The following is a 17502-nucleotide window of genomic DNA, read 5'->3' as shown; positions in this document are numbered from 1 at the left end:
CTCGGAGAGATGTAGCATGGGTAAAGGTTAACTACATTTAGAATTATCGCTAAGTTATAAATAAATAAAAAAAAGCCTAAACTGTATGGACTTAATATTTATATCTATGAACAAGTGATGTGGAAAATATCTTGTGCAAATAAGAGAATTTACTTCATGTGTGGAAATGTGTTGCCTCCCTGCTGATGGTTATCCTTTGTTCATCTGCAATAGCGGAGTGAATTTAATTTTATGACATTTAGAGGTAAAACGAAAAGCTTGAGTAGGTGTTTCTTTTCATTATAACGCATCTTTGTACGAATAAAATTAGACATGCATATCACTTTTCTAGTAAATTATCTTGTACACACACATTAATAAGAGAGACCTATGGAGATATTAGGAGAGAATTCAGTTTCTATGTACCCTTATAGCTTCCATATTATTAATAATACATGTAAATTGTTCATTGGCAAAATGATAGAAAAGCAGCAGCCAAGCTATGAAAATCTCACATATAGCATTGGCATCACATAAGTACAGCTCTAAAAATGACCATAAAGTTGACTCAGCAGAAAGCAAGCTGTCACACTAACTATAGAGCAAACTGCAGATGCCTTAAAAACAGACACAATACTTCTCAGCGGTATAACTACATCCTATGTCACATTAACGAAACATCCTTCTGGGAGGACGTGTTGAGCAAAGTAGACCTGACCACAATAATGGTTTCCGTGGGCCAGCAGATATTGATTATGGAGTAAAAATGAATTACATAACAATACACCCTGACACCAACAATACACCCTAATACTTTACATGAAATGTGCCTCAAAAGGGGTAATAAAAGAGTGATTAAAGACGTTCCTGGACACCTGATGCAGTCTGATACATTCATGGTGAACTATAAACTTTGTTGTGACAAATAACTGAATAAAATTCAAATAATAACAAAATACAAAAATAATAAATTATAGTAGTAAATATCACAAATCACAGAATACAGAAAGTAAAATTAAGTCAACCAGAAGTTAGTGTGTGTGTGTGTGTGTGTGTGTGTGTGTATGTATATATATATATATATATATATATATATATATATATATATATATACACACACACACACACATACATATACATAAGTAGAAAAGGTTCAACTATGCCATCATAAATAAACAATGTTGTTGTTGATTTTTAATAGACATGTAAATATAAAGTTCAGATGAAACTGGGTATCATTTATAACCCATTTAAAGCTGAAGTTGTGATTAAAGACATACTCACTTGGGTTGGTTCACTACCTTTAATAAAGTTGGGTTTCACTTTCTTTTTACACATTAAGAAGTTTGGGAGCTAAGGGGAGGGTGCATAAGGTAAATATGTTATAAATATATAAAAAAATATATCATAACCATCAATACTATCATTACAGCCACCATACTATACCACAGCATACCATCACCCTCATTATCATCGTATGTAACATCGCCATCATTTCCATCACTAACATCACACATTATGACAATGTTTATATAATTTAACTTGCTACCGCACGTGTGCTAAATGAGGAGTCCTATCTGAATTATTGCATTTATACGCTGTTGAGATTATGAAAATAGGAATTTTCTTCTTCTTCTTCTTTTTTTTTTGGTACACTGTATTGTACAATGTAAGGTGAAGTTTGTTTCAGTGTTGGCATAGGCCATCTATGTTTTGGACATGCTTGGGGTGCTAAGTGTAGTGATGAGTGCTGAGTGTTAGCACAATGTTAATGGCCAGTAATGTGTAAAATGTATACATATCCTTAAAGTTAAATATGTGTTAGAACTGTCTTATGCATCTACTTATGGAACGGGGGACAATCCCCCCCATGAGCTTTGCAATGTGAGTTGGAAATAATGTGTACAGCTGTACAAGTTAATGAGTGCAGGAACAAAAACCGAGACTGCTTTTTTCCCTTTTGATTAAACTACAGTTCTATCCAACTATAGAACAATAGTTCATGCACACCACACTTTCATTGTATAAGAGTATTCGGGATGCTCTCATTACTAATTCCTAAATGAGGTTGACAAGGTTTAGAAAACATAAGAGGGGCAGAGGGAGGACAGAAATAACTATCATGTTTTGGCAGCAGGCTTTTAACCTGATACACAACACTAATGGCTGTTCAGCCTGCTACAGCTAAACATCTACTGTAAGATGTAAACAGATTGAAACAGCATGACTGCGGCTGCTGTGTAAGACACGAAAGGTTATTGATTTGTGATATAATTTGACAGTAAAATAAATCTGCTTATTCTACAATAATAAATAACTGCACTATTATACTCTGGTCCACAGTATACATATTTTACATCCAACGACCCTTCATGTGCCATTCCTCGACCCCTGCATACTTATGTGTTCTCTCTGAATTTTTATTGTGTTGTACTTGCTTGTGTTCGCCAGTTCGATGTCTCATACGCTCTATACTAATAGAGGAACTCAGTACCTTCCATTAGGCTATCAATGATTTAGCCAGAGTAGTTTCAATACACCACAGTGCACAATCCCAGCTATTCTCTGCTCTTCTCTTCCAACAGTCTCATTTTAAAGTAAAGTAAAAACCTAGAACTCTGATAGCTGCTATTCATATTTCAAAGGTTCAATATTATGATTTGAGGCTTCACGTGTTTCTTTTAGCAAAGTGAACCAAGCTCATTTCTGGTGCAAGAATGTACAAATATTTAAACATTTTTGTCAATATTTGTTGAAATTAGATTAAACCAGACAAAGCAGCTGAATAAGCTACCTTTAAGAGTTCAGGTTTTTAGCTCGGCGTAAGGTTTTTTTGAGTGTGTTTTATATAATTATATAATTACACTTCAGATGCAGTATTGTAGCAAATTCATGCATATAATATGTGTAATTATGCTCCATATACAGCCTTGATCGGAAATCAAATGAGTTGATTCACTACAAGTGAAAGCAGGGCTAAAAAAAACAAAAAGAAAAAGTCCCCAATCTTTATCATGATAGTCTGTGAACCAATCAGCAGCGACCATCTAAGTCATCAACCAATAAATACCCCAACTTCAGATAATGATTTGGTTTTAATTTCTCCTCGCCAGTAGCAATACTCCGAGCAAAATGGCTCCCGCAGCAATAACGGCCCCACCAATAAGAAAGGGCTTCAGGTGTTCCAGAGAGTCTGTGCCGGAGGCTGCAGCTTCGTCACCTGCTGCTGCTGTCTCTGTTTCCGCTGCTCCATCCTGCGCAGGAGGGCGATGCTCCGGCTCAGGAGCTGCAGGGGCAGGGTCAGACTTGCGTGGGGCAGCCGGCTCCTTTTTCTCCACTTTAGGTGCTGCCTTTGGAGCTGAAGTCCCAGGCTTGCCTTTGGCTTCCATCAGCTCTGAGACAGAGGTGTGGTCTGGTTACAGGATACTTTATAAGGTCAGCTCTGTGCTGCTTCACTGAGGAAAAAAAAAAAGACAGCAAACAGACATTGCCAGATTATCCCTCTAAACTGGGCTCAGACATCATGTCATATGCTCTGTTGAGTGTAAAGCCACTGGCATATGAAAGACCACCTGATAATCATGGATTCACCTTACAGCAGTGAAGCAGTCGTGAGGCGATAGGGCCTTAAATGTGACCTTGGAAATATGACATTGATAGGAATGCTCTGGTGCTTATAGGGGCTCGAAATTGTTTATTTTGGTGACATCTCCTGTGACACGATCTCCCACTGAAGGAAAAAGAAGCCACAGAAGCGTCCTATGTTAAGGTTTTTCATGGGACAATCTTCTAGCTTTATAATGGAGGCAAGGGGGGAGGAAAGCATTGCATCTGCAGAGCTGATGTAAGGCTTAATCTTTACTCCTTTGACCGTGAGAAGAGCCTATAGTGGAAATGCAACATGAAGATTTTATCTTTTTTCCCCTCCTTGTTCTCTATTCTGTAAAGCCCGCATGAGTCATTTGTGCTATAAATGTAGGACAAGATGGAGGAAAGAAATAAGGAGTACAGTCACTGCAACAGAGGAAATCAGGGAAAATGCTAATTAGAACAAACGAAGAGGAATAAATACAAGACAAGACTAAAAGAACGCATTATTCAGCTTCAATATTACAAAATGCATGTTGGACGCAGCTTAACAAAAAAGTCCCCTGTTATACAGGAAATATCTAATAGAGGAAATATAGTTTTCACCTACCTATCCAGCAGCACTATATATATATATATTACAGGGATAACGGGTGGTACAGAAAACACGGCAAAAGTTGAATGTCCTTAACGTAGGAAGGTGGGAGACAGCGGAGAGATGGAGGACGCAGAAAGCAGACGGCAGGAAAATGAGAGGGAGAGGACGAGAAACTGGGACGTACCATCAGGTGCTCAAATTAGGGGGAGTCGACTCCTGGATCACGTCTTTTTGAGATTATTGCGCAAGCACAGACCCGCTGTCTTATTATCGGCTAAATAAATGGGATTTCCTTCATTATTTATCGAGTTTATATTACTGTGATCATTAAACTAGTCAAATACAGGCTAATACATTAAAATAACTTGTTTTTTCGTTTAGAAGCATTTTTTTTAATTATCTGTCGATAATCAGACAGCTAACTGCAAATAAAACAGTTTCTGTGGATAAAAGGAGCTGACTTTAATCTTACAGGATTTCGGGGGTGTATTGGTATGTCGTTGACAGTATGGCCATCAATTATTAACCTTTTACCCAACCTATAAGACGTAAGAGTAGAGTGACGTAGGCTAGAGACGCTATTCATAACGTAAAGGCAACATCCTCCAAATTAAAGCGGAAAATCAAGGCTTTAGCGTCACTGGGTACATGAACAATAAATACATTAACAAATAATTACAATAATAAAATAAATTATATAAATATACATTTATTAAAATGTATAACATATTCTTTATTCTAAATATATTTTATATTCTAAATATCTGATTTCTTTTGGTTACATCATAGTTACATAACACTGGACAAACGTTTGCATGTGTGTGTGTGCGCAGATACAGATTTTGAAGTTGAAACAAAAAGAAAAAAATTTTTTCTAAAAGATTCTTTTTTTTTAGATGTTTGTTTAAAAAAAAAAACGTCCCAGTGCTCAGCTCTTGGTTCACTTTTCCATGTAAAAGTGAAGTCCTGTGGCTGCAATGGCTCTTTGTTCTCACGAGGATTTTCGCATTTATTTCTTCTTTTCAAGACCACGGCAAGATGTGCAGCAGCCCCGACGCCATTTATATGTCGATCCAAAGACCAAAGTGATATCTCAAGATAGTAACTTGCAAATTAAGAGGCTACCGGTCCGTACCAGCTGACGACACACACGCGCACAACCCAAAAGGAAATTTTTTATTACATATCCAGATCTTCTTACACAATATGGATTTGATTTATTATCTGCAAGGAGCACGTCATATGAGGGGAAAAATGGGTGGGGGAATTGGGTCATGATGTCATGCAAAATAAATTATTAACGGCGTTTATCCATGTATCCCAGTGTCGTCACCGAGTGTGAGAAAGCGTGCATGCGCAGAACAACCGTTCCCACTTCAATAAGTTGACGTTTCTGTTGTTTCTTGCTGTGAATCGCGCGCAGAGCTGAAAAGCTTGCTCAAACTATGAACTGAGCGAACAAAACAAAACAGAAAAGAAAAAAGAAATCACTGTCGGATCTCCCCCTGGGTCTTTCTAGATGACATCACAAAGGGGAGCGGCAACCTCTGAAAGAAAAGAAAAAAAAAAAAAAAGCACCGCTCTCTTTGAAAACGTTTGCTGATAATTCACAAACCACCGGTGGCGCCCTTTCTCCACAGCACCTCCACGGAGTCTGTGGTCTGCCATTTACTAAAAAAAAAAAAAAAAAAAAAAAAAAGGGGGGGGGACGAGTCAGGTGTGCGTAAACATAAAGCTGCCCTGGGTTTGCGCAGCCAAACACGGAAGGGGAATAGCCAATTCGTACGCGTTTTTCGGTGGGAAAATATCCTAGGGGATGGGCTAGATTCTCGGGAACTGCTGCCGTCCGTGTCGGGATTCGGGAGTTGTCCGGCTGTTGGCACATACACACACAAGCTACAAACAACAACGTGAAACCCGAAGGGCTCGATATGTTCGCTAATCCCAGGGGACTGTAATTCTCTTTCATGGATCGAAATAGTCATGCAGAGCTCGGACGTGAAAACGACCACCACAGCCGACGACGTGTTGCAATTAAGCGGAGAGCCGAGCCGCCAGTTTCCAGCGCTTTCAAAACGGCCGTGTGATTAATTACAGCTTCGACTGTGCGTCTCAGGATTGCCTGACAGCCGGGAGGTAACCGAGGAAGCTCCCGGTCTTTGATGTCTCTGGGTCCATTCATCCTTCTGTTGTAATGACGTCTGCACGGTTATTTTAATTCCATCGGTGAGGCGTTTGAGTGTTCATCCAGCCCCCAACCTTCAACCGGTGTCGGGGACGACGAGCCTGAGGCGGGTCGACAGTCGCAAGGATATGGAAAAGAGAGCGGAACCGATGCAGTGGGTCTTGGCAAGGCATCGTCAAAACACAGGTGAGCAGTAGCAGCAAACGGATGAGACTTGACTGTAAAGCCGCCTTTAGTTATATGCACACGCAGGGCAGCAAAGCCCGCCACGACACGGCCAGCGTGACCCGGCTTTTAAATCCACGTCTTAGCGCTGTTTGAGGCACATTTCTTAGGCCGTATCCTCATTTGCTGGGGCGGCAGGATGTCACCTCAAGCAGCTGTCCTGATTGCATGAGACTGGGTACTACTGCCACTGATGGTGATCGACTTGTTGGAATCACACGTTAAGGTGCTGGAGCAAAATACAAACATCAGCTAACAGCGGTGTGAGTGCTTTTTATTCTTGTGTGTTTCACCTTTTATTTGTTAGAAATCACACAGGAAAATAATGGCAGTTTTTTTTTCACAATTTACAAGAATAAGTAGTGCAGAAGACCTCTTTACTCTGTGGTGTTTGTCTCCTCATTTAGTAGGTAACTCATCAATCCCCTGTTCTTTAACATTACTACAGAGGAGCCTTTCCAACAAGGCTTTAAAGCCTGACCAGTACATTATCCAGACTTTATGCTTGCACGCTTCCCTGCAAAAAAAGGGACCTGGCACAGTGACAGTAATGGGGACTGTCACACCTCTTTATCATTCACACTGAATATTTCACAGCTAATTTGGGCCCTTCTTTTCTCACGACTTCCAGTTGTGGATCCATGCTTTTCTCTTTTCTATCTATATTTTCATGCCCACTCAAAGTGCTCTGCCTTTATGAAGCCACGATGGATGAAAGATGACCGCAGGGTGTAAGGAGAATGTCAGGCTGTCCCAAAGTGGATAACAAATGCCTGAAAAATAGCAATATGCTGGTTTAAGAGAATGACACAGTATTTGAACAAAACAAGAGATGAGAGCAGGAAATGTTGGTTATTACTCATACAGTGGCACTCACTGTTGTCAAGATCTGTTGTGGTCTTTGGTTTTATATTAAGGTGCTTAATATGTTGTTTATGAGCTGCAGCGAGGCATGTTTATGACACACAGATAAGTACTGGACTATACCCATGCATACATATCTCATTTCGTTTATGATTTCTGCACAGGAAACTGCATAGAGGAATTTTTGGCACCCTCCTCCAAAAAAGCTTTTAGCCATCCCCAAAGGAAGTTTCACCCAGCGTTTTCCAGTAATACAATAAAATAATTTTTTTTTAAACCGCATTCGTGAATTAGGATTTCATCTGCTGCAGCTTAATTGTATAATGTGTCCGAAATAAAAACAAAATACCCAAATTTCCCTCTAATAAGCTAACAGACATGTTGCCTTTACTGTGCTATTCAGTCAACCTCTGAAGGCCCATTCTGATTCAGAATATCCCTGACAGGGTTCTCTAGGGTCCTACATTACACCTATAACTTGCATATCCTTTATGTATTTAATCAATATTGTAGTCCACGTCCCCACCTTAACCCTCCATGCACACATACATGATTGTAAAGGGTGTGGAAAAGCTTCACACAAACAGGAAAGGAGGGGGAAACCCAGTTAATTTAGGTTTTGCGTGAAGATCTTGTAAGGGTGAAGATTTTTTTATTTTTCTTCTCATTCATTTTTAAGCTCATTGCTAGTTTTCCTGAGATCAACTACAGCTAAGTGTTTTTGCAAAATAAGCCAGTCAGGCCATTCCTGGCTATGTCAGGCTGCATCAACACCAGTGTAAACACTTGATTCACTGGTGTCCCTGTGAGGCTTCTCTCCTAATGAAAACCAAGTGCCTCCAGCAGAGTCCTGGTGGATATGTTGTCTCTTTGTTTTCCCCATCAGTTTTTGCGAGAGTTTCTGTTACGTCACCTCTTCTTGTGCTAGAAAACTGCCTGCCTTCTCGTCTTCACTCTAGACTTATTAATTTAATCTGATGTAACAGGTCTAATGCTGGTGTTTGGTTTTTCACAGCGAGTTAAAGAGTCAAAAGGCTTTTAGATAAAGCAACGGAGAACATTTGGCAGTATTTATGGAAGTGCAGATGACAAAAAGCATTAATTATCGACCGCATCAATGCATCTTTTTGCAAGGGTGTAGATATATTGTTACTCGTTTATGCTTTCTGATTTGGACTTCTGTACAACAATCAAATTACCCCTTTGAGCCAACACTTGGTGAACATTGGGAAGGTAAAAGTCCCTTTTAACAGGAAGAACCCTCTAGCAAAACCAGGCTCAAGAAGGGACAGCCATCTCCCGTGACTGGTAGGGGGTGAGGGGAGGAAGACCGGACAAATGTTACAGCTTAAGGGAGAGGAGGAGGATGAGAACGTGCAGTTGACATTTACAGTAATACATTTTATTTTTGGAGTTTACAGTAGGAATGCAAACAGTGTAACGGTAACCAAAGCAGCTGACAGTAACACACTGCAACGTTTATGTTCTGTACAGAGCAGTGCTGTACAGTTTGTTACCATTAGGGATTATAGTAGGCACACTGCAAAATACCTGTTTACCGACAAGTCTAGCTGCCAAATCCATCCATCCATTCATCTTCACCCTGGACAAGTTACCAGTCTGTCGCAGGGCTAAAGCTTGAGTTAAACTTCTGTGGGAAAGCTGCGTCCTAACTGACAATGTGACTGGAAACTCAATATTGTAACCATCCACGCCATTCAAGTCATTGTGCTACGCATCAACCCAACGTGTAATTACATTTATTGGGACATGCATGTCAGGTTACGTAGAAGTTAAAAGACTCAAGGTTAAAACTGGGATCCGGTTATGACGTAAGTTATGGCATCAATGGGATGCAGAAGTATAATTAACGTGTAACACAAAGAAACCATTCACACGCACATTCACACCTAAAGGCAATTCACCAGTTAACTGTATGTCTTTTTACTGGTATTTAATTGTAATGCTTTTAAACAGAGTTACAAAGATCAAGGCACTGTTATTGATAAGTAGACAGTAAAGTCATAGAGTTAATGTCCTTGGAAGTTGGAAGTTGATGATGAAATATACAAGCATCTTTGAGGTTTTTTTAGACTGTCTTGATTAATTTTCATTTTTTGAAATTCTTGTAAGTTTGGCTTTTCATAAATAACTTGTTCATGTGCATGAGTCAGAAGCCAGTAGCTGTGGCTGAGCTGTGATAAACACCTTGTATAAAAGGAAGACTGAGTGGAAGTTTTTTGGATTTACGGCGCGTGAAATTTTACGTTTAAACAAGACACTTCTGCCGAGTTCCTCAAATCACCTAAACTGAGAAATTAAATGAGGGCAACAGAACAGTTTTAGTTGAGCTATAAATATTCAGCTCAAAATGATAATGCCATAGGCCCTTGAAATTGAGTTTCATTTTCTCATGTGTGTCAAGAGTCCATTTCAGCATTAAAGGGTACTTATTTTCCTGTTAGGCTACATCATGCTACAAGGCAGGATTTTAATAGTGAATACTTTTCTTTGAAATGAGCTGAAACTTGCAGTAGTTCACAACAGGCTGGAAATGTGTTCCAGTGACCGCTGTGTATTTGCCTGACATGGCATTGGAAGTGCACGAATGATCCAGCACAATTAACATTTTCAAATCTGCTATTTTAAGTCCCTGTTATCTCCGCTATATATGTAATACTTTGCATGTGCCTGAATTTTAGGTTTTATCTTCTTCACTGTGAATCGTTGCCGGTCCAAATAACTCATAAATAAAAGGGAAACATTCACACATAAATGAGCTAGTATTGATTATCTGACAGGTGTTGTTTGTCGGCGTCCCCTTCCGAACAGACGTGTATGCTTTCCAAAATCTGCAAGCCGCACCCGTGATCAGACAGCTGTTCAGTGGAAGTACGTGGAAGAACGTCTATTTGATGTTCCCCAAGAAATGCAACAGTGCTATGGCTGCAGTAGAGTGTTGCATGGGGAGAATTGATGAAGTCACTATATGATCGCATATGATGAAAAACACATTCGTATATAGTATGTGGCAGCATGCCACAGACAGGTTGGCAGACCACATATGTTGCCAGCCGAACACACAAACACATAAAAGCATCATCATGTATACACAAACACACGCATGCAATCTGCGGCGCACATACTATCACATCAAGTGGAAGAAGAGAAAATGGAGTGGGAAGAGGTGAAAGGGATTGAGTGGGCGGCGGTGGGAGAAAAAGATGGAGAAAGAGGCAGAGGGAGAGTAGGAGTGAGCGGCACATGGCTTTCAGTCTAAAAAAAGATGAGCAACGCGAAACCAAAACCAGAATCTGGATTAGCTTGATAAGGAAGAGGAGGGGTTGTGAAGGGGAGGGCCGGAGGAGAAAATGTAGATGCGTGTGCATCTGCACCGAAAATGGTGCTCATAAATGTCCTCTAAAATATGAATACTGAATGAGTGTGTGGGTAGGAGAGCATGAAGATGGGGAGATGAGAAAGAGAGAGGGTGAGATTCTTTAGGATGGACAGAGTGGTGCTGTCGTGTGACAGAACGGGGAGAGACGGGATCATTAGAGACAGCAGAGCCAGGGATGTGACAAACGCTGGAGAGAATCTTGATCTGAGCAGAGTGTAACACTGACCCAGGCAGAAAAAGAGAGAGACTGGAGCAGATGGATGTATGACAGCGAGCAGAGGAGACGGAGAGATTTGGTTATGTGCCGCAGTCACATAGTCATGCCAACCCAGCATAACCTCAGCATTTTCTGTAGACATTCTTAGTAGCCTGTCTCTCCAGAACTGTGCCCAACACCTCACTACATGCCAAACTCTCTTCAGCCTGCCATGTCTGTCTCAAGTCAAGTAAATATATATATTTTTTCTCCTTTCTATCTCATTCCCATTGATTTTGAAGACATAACGAGCTACCTGCTGCATGCCTCTATGCCCAACTGTGTGCTCGCAGAGCCTGTCTTTAATTATAGATCACCCTTTAATGGTGCACTAGTTAAATAACCCTTTCACACATAACCCCAGAAATATCACACAACATTAACGTGAGTCAGTCCAGTCTAGAAAGCAATTCCACTAGATAATGTCTTATGGAAGAAATTCCGTCATTTATAATTGGCACACAAATGTCACAGAAATTATACCTGTACATTTTGTGTGTACAGTCACAATTTCAGACACACTTTTGTGAATGTACAACATTTATATTCTTATCTACTTCAAAGATATAAATTTTTAATTCAGAAACCGAAGGGGCCACATGAATATTTACATCCTATGGATGAGGAGTTGCTGCAGAAACTGTGTGCGTGCTACAGAGAATTTCAGGTACCTAGAGGATGCAGACCTCAGGTGAAAGCAGGAATCTCCTTTTTTTTTTTTTTTTTTGGGATACACATTAGATCCTCTCCTCTCTCCCACGTCCCACCAAAAGCTAACAGGTAAACTTTTCAAGCAACCCCAGTCGCATAACCTAATTCTGTTCAAAAGATGTCATGTGAATATATGAAAAGTGGACTAATTACTGAATATAGTGCATAGCTGTTAGTTTAGTAGCAGGCTAAACTTGGATTAAAATTAGATACTATGTTTATCGCTCAAAAGTGTGTATTTACTGTCTGTTGCCGTTTTGGATGGACACCCAAAAAAAGAAACATGTTCCAGACTGGCATCAAGTAGTGTCACCCACTTGACAACATGTTCCATCTTTGTCTGATGTTATGATGTAAAATACATAGATTACTACACCTGCAGAGCTTCCCAATTTCCCGTCATTCTTAGCGTTAGACTTAAGAAAGGTGTAAACCCGTAAAAACCTGTAAAAGCTCACTTGCTTGTTGTAATTTCATAGGTTTACCCAAAATCTGCTTTTGCTCTGTTGGTTCAAATGTTACCTGTTACTAAGGGTCTACTGGTGTTCACACCACAAAGTATCACAGTGTCTGTGAATAGGTAAACCTTTAAGCAGAAGCATAACCTATTCCTGTTCTGTCCATGACTGGCTCAGTATGCTCAGTATGGTGTATTTAAACACTAATTGGAGGACATAATTATGAAAAAGATTTCGCCGTCATTTTTATGCATTGAAAACATGCACTGCTATAACTATGGAAAAAAAAGAAAAGTCAAGCTGCATAAAAACAGCAAAAAGAATTATTTTTTTTTTACAGTGACCTTTTAAGCACACAGTGTATGATTGCAGAATATGTCAGTGTCAGTTTTCAAGTTTTTCATATTTATTAGGGGTGGGAGAAAAAATCAATACAGCATAGTTTCACAATCCATGCAAGGACACCAAATATCAATTTCTTATTAAATAAAGTAACAAAGTAGGGCTCGTTTCACCTGATAGGAAGTAATCTTTCTGCAAGCAATCACATCTGACTTGAAATCACAGCAATCACTCTCAGAGAGATTGTCAGAGGTTTGCAAACAGATGCAGACAGATTGCCAACACATGACCCCATTGAGTCACAGACTGACTGCAGACGGACTCTGTCTTATGTCAACATTTATGGCAGGTTTTGGTGGCAGTGTCGGTATGTTTGACAGTCTCATTTAGTGGCACAAAGTAACTGCAGTGAGATAAAATTATCCCATTGGTTGAAACAGTTTAACTTTGAGGATGTAATTTGCTGTTGAAAAGACATAACAAATTACAATATATCTTATTGCAGTACTCCAGATATGTTAAAAATTGCATTAATATCGTAATGTAGGGTACCTGGTGATTCCCACTTTTAATATTTATTATTGTAAAAAAGAGTGAGTGGTGTTAGAAATGTTTGGTTCAGAGCAGGGAATTGTATTCCTGATCATAATGGATTAATATTTCTCAGCTGTTTGTTTTCAGACCACTCAGTAAGTTGTGCTCTCATCCCTCTGTGTGAGGAGACGCTTGCCTGACGAACTCAATGTTCTTGAGCTTGGTTAGAGTGTTGATAGATGGGGAGGTTGCGCAGGGAGAGGGTGTGATAGAAAATAAAGGGCCTCTAACCAGCGGGCTGTGGGCCACAACTTGGCTTGATGCTGCTGCAGCAGCAGGCTCACTTTGAGGAAGAGGATATTAAAACACCTGCTGATAGTCATACCAACCAGCAACTTGCTCTCTGTAAAACAAAGAACGGGCAGCAGTGCTGAATGTTGTGGTTCCTGTATGTGCAGATTTTAGATTCAGGTCCAGTATTCGTGACTCACCCAGTGGTGTAGTGTATTGATACGTCAGCAGTGCTCTGTGTAATTATTTCAGCAGTAAGACCTGGTGAGTTGTAACGTTTCCCTTTTTGTTAGCAACAGCTCATTTATGTGTAGAGATGGGGAAATGACTGCAGTTTTTCAAAACATGTACAGGCAATGTCCAAGTCGAGAATAGGGATTTCATTAGGGCTTTGCTTGTGAATAAGATGCATCGTGCAGTTCACACAGAATCAGTTTGTGTAAAACATTTCAGAGGCAGTGCTGTGCCCGTTTAACTCGTTTGTCCCAGTCAAAGACAAAGGCATAGTGACGAAAAGGGAACCCTGTCATTGTTGCTACATCATTGTCACTGCATCGCATGGGTGTGGGCCTAGGCGCGGGGAGCACAAAAGCATTGCTCACGTGCATCGATACATTGTCGTCTCCTCTGAACGCACGCGGCTTGGATGCAGATGGAATCTGTAGCTCTGGATGAGAGTCGAGAGTTTGTGTGACTCATGCTTCATGCAGAATGCATCAATCATAGCAGAGTCAAGAACCGCAGTTCACGCTGGAGCTGTCTGAATAGTAGAGTTTCTTTTTAGGTCAGGTTTTAGACATTTAGATGCTCTTTTGATTTCAGGTTACGAACACGGCAGGGAGTGTGGCAGCTTCAGGTGCTGCAGCGAAATGCGTTTTATTGCATGAGAAGGTTTAAAGAAGGCTTGAAAATCCAAGCAAAAATGTCAGTTCATTAAGAACTATTAACATCAGCATCAACATTAGATGGGCTTGGCTTTTATCTAGGCTAGGCATCATGGTCAATATCATGTATTATGGAGCAAAAGATATGCAGATTCGATCAATATGCACAGCAATGGAGAAATTGACAATTTGGATTTGAAAATGTATAGTTTTATTTTGAGGAAAAATAAAAAGTCACGTAGTTTGTGAAGATTTGCTCTGCTTAGTGCATCAGTGTACCTTCAAAGTTTAAAAAACAAAAGCAGAAACAGAAAAATCAAACAGTGGTTATGTTTCACTGATGGCTGATGTGAAATATGCTACCCCCAGTGCTCACAATATTGAACGCTATATGTACTGTATAAAAAGTGAAATCTAATTCGTGTAAGCCTAAGTGTTATGTAATTACATTTTAGGGAAGTCAATGATTCCACGAAACAAGGGGAAACGACCCATGCCTGAGACAGATCTACGAACCCGCATAAAAAAAAAAAAAAGTTAATAAAAAGTCGTTTCTATATCAGGCGTGCAACAGTTGTTTAATTTTCACCTTGGTCTGAAACATTTTCTTTGTCTCTTTTGGTTATTTTATGGTTATTAAAAATAGTACTCGAAACAATATATGGACTTTGTGCCTTTGTAAGTAAAAATGTATCAAGTAGTAACATCCAGTAAGCTACATTTAAACTCTACATCGCTGCAGCTGTAGAAGTGCCGATGACAAGTCCCGATAATGATTTTTTTCACAACATAATTTGTGCTCCAGCAACACTGTTCAGGTGTAGCTTGGCTTGAAATAATGGCTTTTGAGGACAGTGAATTCCTGATGTGTGAAAGTAGGATTAGTCAGCTTAGTCTGTCAGAAAGTGTCTTTTTTTTGCTGTGTGCTGGTTGTGAAATGATCATTATGTTACCATAAATAACAACAATTTATGGGAGAACCAGGGAGGCTTTTTTTGTTTGTTTGTTTGTTTGGGGTTTTTGTATGTAACGTCCCTCGCATGGAGTTGGTGTCCTATTTTTATTTTGGGGATGGGATTTTGCAGCCTTTCTATATCCTTTTTTTTAAATGTTTAGTTTTCAGGTTGCAAATATCCAGCTCTCTGGTTTAATCACAGATTCTAAACTAATTAAGGAGGTTAAGTTTACCAGGGGAGCACACTGAACATGCAACATGGTTTGAAATTGCTATGGAGATTGGATATTCCATTTAATGAAGATGCTTTATGAGAGTCAATGTGATTTAATCCCCTGAAGCCCAATTGCACATTACATCCTGAGCACATGAGCATAATTCCCTTGAATTTTTTTTTTTAAACAATCAGTTTTCAATTTTCTGTTAGACGATGACCCAGAACTTTGAAGTTGATCGAGGTCAACTTCAATTAATCTGTCGCTAACTAATTCAAATTCAAATTTTATTTGTCACGTACACAGTCATACACAGTACGATATGTAGTGAAATGCTTGGACAACTGCTCGTGACCTAAAGAGAACAAAAAAGGAAAAGGCTATGAATAAGATAGGAAATAAATATGAAAAATTAAAAAGGGTAAATTTAACTAGGAAGGAATAAAATATAAATTAAGGTTAAAAATGAAATAACTGTACAACACAAATTAGAATGAAGGGTAAATTTAACTGGGAAGAATAAGATAAAGATAAATATATAAATTAAAGTTGAAAATAAAATAACTGTACAACAAAATACACAATATAGAACTATATAAGAATGTATGAAGAAATCTAAATATAAATAAATATATACACAATAACAGCAGCTGTACAAGTATTAACCGGAAATGAAGAATATAGTGACCAGTGTTGTGCAAAACCAAAGTCCAGAAAGTCCAGTGTGTGTGTAAGAACCATATGTGTGGGTCAGTACTGTGTGGTGGTGTGATTGAGAGACCGTATCGCCTGCGGGAAGAAGCTCCTCCTCAGTCTCTCTGTGTTGGTCTTCAGGGAGCGGAATCGCTTTCCTGACCTCAACAGAGAGAACAGTCTGTTGTTGGGATGGCTGAGGTCCTTCACGATCTTCCTGGCCTTGGTCCAGCACCGCCTGCTGTAGATTGAGTGCAGGTCAGGGAGCTCGGAGCGGATGGTGCGCTCAGCTGACCGCACAACCCTCTGTAGAGCTCGTCTGTCCTGCATGGTGCTGTTCCCGAACCAGGTTAAGATGTTTCCCGCCAGGATGCTCTCTATGGTGCACGAGTAAAAGTTCCTGAGCACCTTGGAGGGCAGTTGGAAGTCTCTCAAGCGTCTGAGGTGGTAGAGACGCTGTCGGGCCTTTTTCACCACGGTGTTGATGTGACAGGACCATGACAGGTCCTGCGTGATGTGAACTCCGAGGTATTTGAAGCTGTCCACTCCTTACATATGTATTTTCCACTTTCATTGCTCAAATAGCCTGGTGTACCTGTGGAAGGAAGGAGGAATGTAATGAACATAATATCAGGATGACGTGTTTGCATTTGACTGCGGTGAAAAAATTGTCAAAGTGCATCAGCTAATGCCTATAGTTGAGGCCAAACAGCACCACTAATAGGCTAACGTCCTCTGTGTGATGGATGGGAAAGCCCTTGAGGATGCAGTTGCTTTTTGTGAGGATGTCGAGTTGAGATATGAGATTGATGGTCATAGATGTTCATGAAATTTGGCTTTCAGAGTTTTGTAGTTGGAGGTCAGCACTGATTAGTTATATGCTGAACTGATTGAAACAGTAATCAGCACGGTTTAGCTTAAGATGAGCACACTATCGTACTCTCGACTGTTTTGAAAAACCTCTTAAAATGCTTATAACCACAAACGGAAGTTCAAGTCTGGTCTTGAGCTTGTCACATTCCAGTCATTCCCTAATGGACTTAGAAAACACACTGGTGCAATCAATTGAAGTACTGACTGTCCTTAAAATGTGTCCGATCTTTTGTTGCCAAACAGAAGCCTTGAAAATGACGATACCATAGATTAAAGATGGGAACAACACAATCCAGCCTGGATGTGGTTGTGCTTATTATTACTAATGAGACTTCAGCCACAAAACAACAGTACTCACAGAAATGGACTGTTCCAGCTTCTCAGACCTGAAGATTTGCTGTTTTTCCTCAGTCTCATGTTAATGTAGATAGTAATCACTCAGGATGATTTA

The 17502-nt window shown here is 39.9% G+C and overlaps 1 protein-coding gene and 1 long non-coding RNA gene across 4 annotated transcripts in view; one reads left to right on the top strand and one right to left on the bottom strand.

Moving 5' to 3' along the window:
• Positions 1 to 1268: 1268 nt before the first annotated feature.
• On the bottom strand, positions 1269 to 4869 carry LOC101474363 (uncharacterized). Its single transcript, XR_190997.6, has 2 exons — positions 4178 to 4869; positions 1269 to 3434 (listed from the first exon to the last, which is right to left on the bottom strand). It is a non-coding gene; the product is annotated as an uncharacterized LOC101474363 (long non-coding RNA).
• A 680-nt stretch (positions 4870 to 5549) lies between these two features.
• Positions 5550 to 17502, top strand: part of dagla (diacylglycerol lipase, alpha) — a 43951-nt gene continuing 31998 nt past the window's right edge. For 2 of the 3 annotated variants that reach the window (XM_024802459.2, XM_024802457.2), the window contains exon 1: positions 5550 to 6536. The gene's annotated coding sequence lies outside the window, so the exon portion shown is untranslated. Of the gene's footprint in view, positions 6537 to 6816; positions 6839 to 17502 lie in introns of those variants that run through there. The other variant, XM_076883239.1, reaches the window with a different exon arrangement.

Source organism: Maylandia zebra, linkage group LG1 (assembly GCF_041146795.1).
Source record: "Maylandia zebra isolate NMK-2024a linkage group LG1, Mzebra_GT3a, whole genome shotgun sequence".
Taxonomy (NCBI): Eukaryota; Metazoa; Chordata; class Actinopteri; order Cichliformes; family Cichlidae; genus Maylandia; species Maylandia zebra.
The sequence above is the reverse complement of the archived record's forward strand: the minus strand, read 5'-3'. Positions and strand labels throughout refer to the sequence as shown.